General features: G+C 51.3%; 1 pseudogene across 1 annotated transcript; it reads right to left on the minus strand.

Moving 5' to 3' along the window:
* Positions 1-625: 625 nt before the first annotated feature.
* On the minus strand, positions 626-4,373 carry LOC123059839 (beta-1,2-xylosyltransferase XYXT1-like; annotated as a pseudogene). The gene is made up of 5 exons (XR_006427608.1): positions 3,924-4,373; positions 3,755-3,817; positions 3,477-3,590; positions 3,222-3,311; positions 626-1,968 (listed from the first exon to the last, which is right to left on the minus strand). The product of XR_006427608.1 is annotated as a beta-1,2-xylosyltransferase XYXT1-like (transcript).
* Positions 4,374-8,005: the final 3,632 nt, after the last annotated feature.

The following is an 8,005-nucleotide window of genomic DNA, read 5'->3' on the forward strand; positions in this document are numbered from 1 at the left end:
CCACTCGAACTTCAGTCTCTGCAGGCATCCCGTAGATACTTGTCTATCTAAATACCCCACGTCCTGACAGATTACTGTGGTATTCGTCCCGGGCCTTGCGTCAGCTGGATCGAATCCAAGCAGTCTAAAAAGGTGTTGCCATGACGGGGAACGAGGACCAACCAAATTTGTCTTGAGTCTTCACAAATACTCTCTCTGTTTCAAAATAAGTGACTCAACTTTAGTATAAAGTTAAATCATTTATTTTGGATATAAAGTTAAATCATTTATTTTGGAATGGAGAGAGTACATTAGATGGGACGTGCACAACACATGGGCGATGTATGAATTCTATCACGAACAATGCGACAGAAGGTTGGACATTGTTCACGAAGCCTTTTTGCTATCACTTTGCCAACAATTCTGGTTTTATAGTAATCCAATCTATACAGGTGTGAAAACCTTTTGGCAGTAGGAAAAAAAAGAGCACATATAGTTAACAAAATGGATCCGTAGTCATGTGAGTGAGAATTGGCAAAAACGATGTATTAACAGCTTCCAATGCAACTTTTCGTTGAGTTTTGGCGCAGTACGAAGTTTCAAACCCTTGATTTGTTCAGTAACTCCTTACCAAACACATTGCATCTATTGAAACAAGTTAATTTTTCTATTCACTTGAGGTAAATAAATCAACCAATATACCAGCAATTATTCTATGTATGTATGCTCCACCCAATTCAGAGGCCGCAGAATGCCCCGAATTTGTACCAACAAAAAAAAACAAATTCTCTGTGGCCGATGCAATCTTCTACTTCTGCCGGAGATGTTCGATGGCCAACGCGAGCGTGGGCGCGAAGCGCTCCACGTCGACGCGCACGTCCTGCTTGCCGAGGTAGTACTCGGCGACCTTGTCCCAGCCGCTCCGGTGCACCGACTCCGGGTCCTTGATCACGGGGTGGTCCGGCCCCAGCATCTCCAGCAGCGTGCTCTCCTCCGCCGTGATGCTGTACTCGAGGTACCGGAGCCCCATGTCCGCCACGGGGTCGCCGAAGTCCACCTTCGCCATCCGCTCAAGATTGCCGTACGGCACCACCTGGATCACCACCGCCCCTGTGGGCATGAACACTGCGTTGGTCAGCCCGGCGCCGTGCACGCCCAGCAGCACGTCGAACGAGTTCACCGACCGGCCCAGCTCCTCCACCTGCACGTCGAACCGCGGGTCCGCTATGGCCACCTCGAACCCGGCATTCTCCGCCGCCTTCACGATCTCCGGCACGTTCACGAACTTCCGGTAGTGGCCACGGTGGAGCAGCATCAGCCGCGGCTTCCTCTTCTCCTGGTCCTCCGGCGGGCTGATGCCCTTCATCAAGCTGACGGGCGCGACGCGCGGCAGGGAGTATGTCTCGCGGAGGAAGGCGGTGAAGTCGACCATGGAGAGGGGTGTGCCGCCGGGGACCAGCTCCGGCACGATGTCGAACTCCTTGTGCATGCGGAGCCCGACGGTGACGCTCGGGAAGCACCGGATCTGATCGTCATGGTCGAGGTCCACGACGTCGTACTTGGACAGCCGTCTCACCACGGCCTCGTACTTGCCGAGCCACCACGGTTGGATGTTGCTGGCCAGGAGCTGGACCTCACCACCGTACCGCCGCGACGCGATGAACAGCGGCACCAGCGCGTCGCTGAAGTCGTGGAAGTAGTTGCCCGTGAGGCCGCCGAGCGCGAACACGATGCCCGGTATGTTGTGCGTCACCGTGCACGCCGGCGCCGGGTACTCCGCCGAGGTCGAGTCGAGCTGCGTCACCGTGACCTCCGAGATGCCGGACATGGTGCGGCGGGCGTAGGGCTGGATCTTCCACTCCCGGCTCTCCGTCTGGGTCGCCGGGACGAGGGTGACGGTGTGCGCCGTGCCGTTGGTCCGGACGTTGCCGAAGACGTCGCACGTGTCGGAGAAGGGGCCCTCCGTGGTGCACACCACTTTGCCGTTGTCTGTATAGCACACAAAAGATGAGCAAAAGATACACAAATCATGAAGCATTTCCTTCCTTGTGAAAATATAAAGAAAATTCCAATCAGCAAAAAAGAATGATTAATCGACCATTTTTGTTGAAGATGCACTGATAAATCAAATTAAATCCTGGAACTAAATCAGGAAAAATCAACTAACTTTTGTGTTGTGAAGTCCCGTAAGTGGTCAACTTTTCTTTCCACCCAAGACTTTCTCATACTTGGTTGGTGTTGTTAGGTCCGATGCTAGAACATTTCAACACAAAAGTCCCTAAATTCCCCAAAGTAGTCAACACTTGGTCCGATGCCCCATTGAAAATTCTTTGGGAAAAGCATAAATATTATTTTAAAAACTCAATTCAATTGAAAAAATAGAGGAATTTTTTTTTTGAAGATAGGACATAAATATGAAAATGTTATTTGTTTGGAGACTACAAGTTCTCAATGAAAATTTAGTAGGAAAAAAGTTGAAGATTTAGTAGAAAACATGGTGGAAATGTAAAGTTGGAAAACTGAAGAACGAAAGTGCAATTTTAGAAGAAGAAAAAAGACGTAATAACAAACAAAAGTTATAGAAAAGTATGAATATTTTGAAAATGAAACAGAGCGAGAAAGCAAACCTAGTATTGACGAATCCCAAGAATTACATAGCTTCCCAAACTTTGTTCTTTGTTCTTTTGCTTTTATAAATTCATCATATTTTTTTCAGTTACTTATTAATTACTAGAACATTTACATCGTATTTCCCCCCTTTTTATTACAAGGAAAACAGCTTATTTGGTTGCCATGCATGCATGCGAAACTGCTGCCACGTCATTGTCAAAACAGCTCCGAGTGGAACAAGGGACAAAATGCAGATGATTTTCACACTTGAGGGGTCCAGCTTAAAATATGGCAATTGCCTAGTTTCACACTCCGTCCCAAAATTCTTGTCTTAAATCTGTCTAGATACGGATGTATCTAATACTAAAGCGTGACTTGTTACGTCCGTATTTAGACAAATTTAAGATAAGAATTTTGATACGAAGGAAATAGTAAAAAAGAATGATTAAATAACATGAATGATGGTCCAAACATGCTAGTGGCCATACACGTACCTATACATACGTCCGGAAGCTAATCGAATCGAATCAAGACATTTATATACAGTATTTCCGAGCAGGAACAAATGCGTCATCACATCACAGCACATTGATTTTGCTTGTTTAATTAGGGGAATGAATATTGGGACGTACCGAGCGGTTCGGCAGCGGTGTCGTCTCTTTTGGGGGGCTCTTGCTCCGTCGCCACCGTGTCTTCCGGCTTCTTCCATTCCGGCTCCGCATCTGGCAAAACAACGGCTCGCTTTCGTTCATTGTTCCATCCATCAATTCATTTGAAAATGCAGGTAGAGATCAACCGTTCTACTTCTACTAGGAGAAGATACGAGAATACTATGCCACTGGTGAAGTCTGAAGCAGCTTGTAATCGGAGTATATGTATGCATTTACCCGGCTGTTGCTGTTGCTGTTGCTGCTGCTCCTCCTCATTTGGAGTTTCATCACCGGAAGAAGCGTCCACAGGTTTCGTCTCCGCCTTGTCCTCTACTCGAGCCTCCGGCGTCCCTGGATTAGGAGATTACCATGGCGCGATCAGATCAGTAACAAAGCGGACGCATGAGCAGATCGATCGACGTTCCCAACATGCTGACTTGGAACGAATTCTTAACCGAGTAGTAAATTAATTTTGATTGGGAACTACTAGGACGTAGCGTGAATCGAATCCTCACCTGTTTCGCCGGCGCCGGGAGCGCTGATCGCCTGCTTCCGGTGCGGCGTCATCGTGGGCACAGCTGCAGATGTACATGGAGAATTAAGCAATGGAACAGTCGAGCGACGTGCTAGCTAGGCGCGAGGGAAGATTTGTTGGTCGGTCAACCACGTGCGTACTGTACGTACCTTCCGGTGAGGTGATGACGAACTGCTGGGTGACGACGATGTAGGCGAGGAGCACGAGCAGGAAGCCGGCGACGAAGCCGAGGTTGAGGTACCTCTGCGCCCAGCTCCTCACCAGCCCCTTCCCATGCTTCCCCTCGCCGGCGCCCATCTCCCTTTCCTCTGTCCCTCCTGGCCGGCACCTCGGCGTGTACACAACAGGCAATCCTCTCGTGCGACCGGCGACCTGTTCCTTCACCGCGCACGAGGCCGGCGACGCGGTCGAGCTTTCTTCTTCTTCTCTTCCTCCGCCCTTGTTTCTTCGTCGACGGTAGACAACTTTACATGAAGATAGAAGAGAGACGGGGACAGAAAGGCGGGAGGCGTAGTTGCGGTGTAGGACTTGGCTTCGACCTGCTGCTCGCTTTCTCCTCCCTTCCCTTTTGTACCCATCTGACCAGGTGGCACCTTTCGCAGTTGCACCCTTGGGAGAGCCACCAATTTGCACCGGCGGTTGACCGGCGGCGAGGCGGGTTAGTTGCTCGTGACTGGCGATGTCGGCCTATGATTGGGGGTTGGTTGGGCCCGTGATCTGTCTGGCCATCATCAGTCTGTACTTAGGCACGTCCCTGGTTTATTTTATTTTCATAACACGGATGACACGAAAAGAAGGAACGGAAACAACAACAGTGGCACCACGGGCTTTATAACCGGACGATCGCCTGACTTTTGGTCTAACATGATGCACTCGTCGTCGTTGTTACTTGTTAGGTCGGCGCGACAGGGACTAAACCCATGATTAAAGCGCTCTCGGCTCGGGTAAGTAAGTACAGTGTTTTGGGTCGATGGTCCTGCCTAACTACACGGAGGAGTTTGATCTTTGATGCGCAGAGTCTCTTTCGATGACAGGAATGTGTATCTTCTTTCTAGACTCTGGATCGACATGATCGATGTATATATGTATGTGCGTTGCTTTGCACGCCGGGACGCACGGTCTTCGTGCACCGCCTAACTTCATGTGGAAATTAACTACGGATCTGGCATACTTTTGGTTTTTGCGTAGTAGATTACTAATCTGTCGAGTTTAGAAATGGTCTCCGGCGTGAACGAAGTAACACACAATCATAGAGCAGGTCAAAGATTATGCACTGCAATAAACACGGCCAAAATGCGATAAAGTCAATACAAAGTTAGGTCATCTATTTTAAAACGGAGGGAGTAGTCCTTAACTGATATACTTAACCCAGTCGACTTGGTGTCAGGCAATCCTAACCGAACCGCCAACACGTGGACCAACCTACTTTGTGCGTCCCGAGTGGTCGAGGCTCCAACAGCGCACGGTCTGCTCCTGAGCTATTCCTTCCTACTAATACAAGTTGGAACAGATCACCCAACCGAACGGTTTAATTAAGGGAGTTGTACTAATTCCAGACGTGTGCCCCTCTCGGTGGGCACTTGCCAGTTGCCACGCATGTTCGTCCCATGTCCAATCATTAACTTCGTCCCCAACAACATGGCCGCAACCATCCCGACCGCGACTACACTAATGAGTAAGTACACAAGACCATAAATGATTTATTTTTCATTTATAAACGTACTATTTACATAGTGAGTACTATGAATATCTGATGACATGTTCACCTGGTCATGCATGTATATAAAATTGAAACCAGGAAAATTCACCTGGAATTAATGCGTACATAATATTTTTCTATTCATCTTAGCCGGCACCAGCGAGGCTCCTCCCGCGCCCCTACCCCCGCGTCGCTGCCGTTGGAGGGCCGGCCGACGAAGACGTGCCGGACCCTAGGAAGGTGGCGGCGGGACGGATCTGGCTCCTCACGCCCCAATCCCCCCACCCCCACCCCACCACCACGCGCCTTCGCCTCCCGGCGGCTGCCACATGCTGACCCGGCGAGACCGGTTTCGGTCCCCTGACGGCCTGCCCCGCGCGGCTCCAGCCAGCCTCGCGCCGCCCCACCCACGTCCTTGTTGGCCGCCGTGGACGGCTCCCCTCCATGCCCCTTCCGCGCCTCCTCCTCTTCGCCTGTGCCCCCAAGTCCTTGAGATCCCACCTGGCGTCTCTCGGGTGTCATCCATCAGCTGTTGTCCAGATTTGCCGATCGATGGCGGATCTGGCGCTCCTGACCTTGCCATGGGCGCCCCCTTGCAGCCTCCCGCTCCCCGATGGCATGAGCCAGCCCTACTGGTTTTGTTGCCGGGCATGGGGCCTGTGGTTGGAGGCGAGGGGGGGGGGCGTCCGCGGCCTGCCTTCCGTGCAAGCGACCCCCCCTCGTCTCCGGCGACCCTCCCTTCCCCCTCCCCCGAGCCATGGGGACAACACTCGCATGGAAACATTGATGCTTCTTGGTGTGGCTGACATGGGGCTCCTCGCGGCGGATCGTTATTGGTGTTGTTCCGGCCCGACGGCCTCGGGCCCGCATCACTTCGGTGTCCCTGTTGCCGGTGTCCTCTGTCGGGCAGCTCCGGCCTTGGCGACCGTGTAGTTGCGTCTGTTGGAAATATGCCCTAGAGGCAATAATAAAATGGTTATTATTATATTTCTTTGTTCATGATAATTGTCTATTGTTCATGATAATTGTCTATTGTTCATGCTATAATTGTGTTATCCGAAAATCGAAATACATGTGTGAATACATAGATCACAACACGTCCCTAGTGAGCCTCTAGTTGACTAGCTCGTTGATCAAAAGATAGTCATGGTTTCCCGACTATGGACATTGGATGTCATTGATAACGGGATCACATCATTAGGAGAATGATGCGATGGACAAGACCCAATCCTAAGCATAGCTCAAAGATCGTGTAGTTCGTTTGCTATAGCTTTTCCGAATGTCAAGTATCATTTCCTTAGACCATGAGATTGTGCAACTCCCGGATACCGTAGGAGTGCTTTGGGTGTGCCAAACGTCACAACGTAACTGGGTGACTATAAAGGTACACTACAGGTATCTCTGAAAGTGTCTGTTGGGTTGGCACGAATCGAGACTGGGATTTGTCACTCCGTATGACGGAGAGGTATCTCTGGGCCCACTCGGTAAAGCATCATCATAATGAGCTCAATGTGACCAAGTGGTTGATCACGGGATCATGCATTATGGTACGAGTAAAGTGACTTGCCGGTAACGAGATTGAACGAGGTATTGGGATACCGACGATCGAGTCTCGGGCAAGTAACGTACCGATTGACAAAGGGAATTGTATACGGGATTGATTGAATCCTCGACATCGTGGTTCATCCGATGAGATCATCGAGGAGCATGTGGGAGCCAACATGGGTATCCAGATCCCGCTGTTGGTTATTGATCGGAGAGTCGTCTCGGTCATGTCTGCGTGTCTCCCGAACCCGTAGGGTCTACACACTTAAGGTTCGGTGATGCTAGGGTTGTTGAGATATTAGTATACGGTAACCCGAAAGTTGTTCGAAGTCCCGGATGAGATCCCAGACATCACGAGGAGTTCCGGAATGGTCCGGAGGTGAAGATTTATATATAGGAAGTCAAGTTTCGGTCATCGGGAAAGTTTCGGGGGTAATCGGTATTATACCGGGACCACTGGAAGGGTCTCGGGGGTCCACCGGGTGGGGCCACCTATCCCGGAGGGCCCCATGGGCTGAAGTGGGAGGGGAACCAGCCCCTAGTGGACTGGTGCGCCCCCCTTGGGCCTCCCCTGCGCCTAGGGTTGGAAACCCTAGGGGTGGGGGGCGCCCCACTTGGCTTGGGGGCAAGCCACCCCCTTGGCCGCCGCCCCCCTTGGAGATTGGATCTCCTAGGGCCGGCGCCCCCCCCTAGGGACCCTATATATAGTGGGAGGGAGGGAGGGCAGCCGCACCCTAGCCCCTGGAGCCTCCCTCTCCCTCCCGTGACACTCCTCCATCTCCCTGAGCTTGGCGAAGCCCTGCCGAGATCGCCGTTGCTTCCACCACCACGCCGTCGTGCTGCTGGATCTTCATCAACCTCTCCTTCCCCCTTGTTGGATCAAGTTGGAGGAGACGTCTTCCCAACCGTACGTGTGTTGAACGCGGAGGTGTCGTCCGTTCGGCGCTAGGTCATCGGTGATTTGGATCACGACGAGTACGACTCCAT

The sequence above is a fragment of the Triticum aestivum genome, chromosome 3A (assembly GCF_018294505.1).
Source record: "Triticum aestivum cultivar Chinese Spring chromosome 3A, IWGSC CS RefSeq v2.1, whole genome shotgun sequence".
NCBI classification, from domain to species: domain Eukaryota; kingdom Viridiplantae; phylum Streptophyta; class Magnoliopsida; order Poales; family Poaceae; genus Triticum; species Triticum aestivum.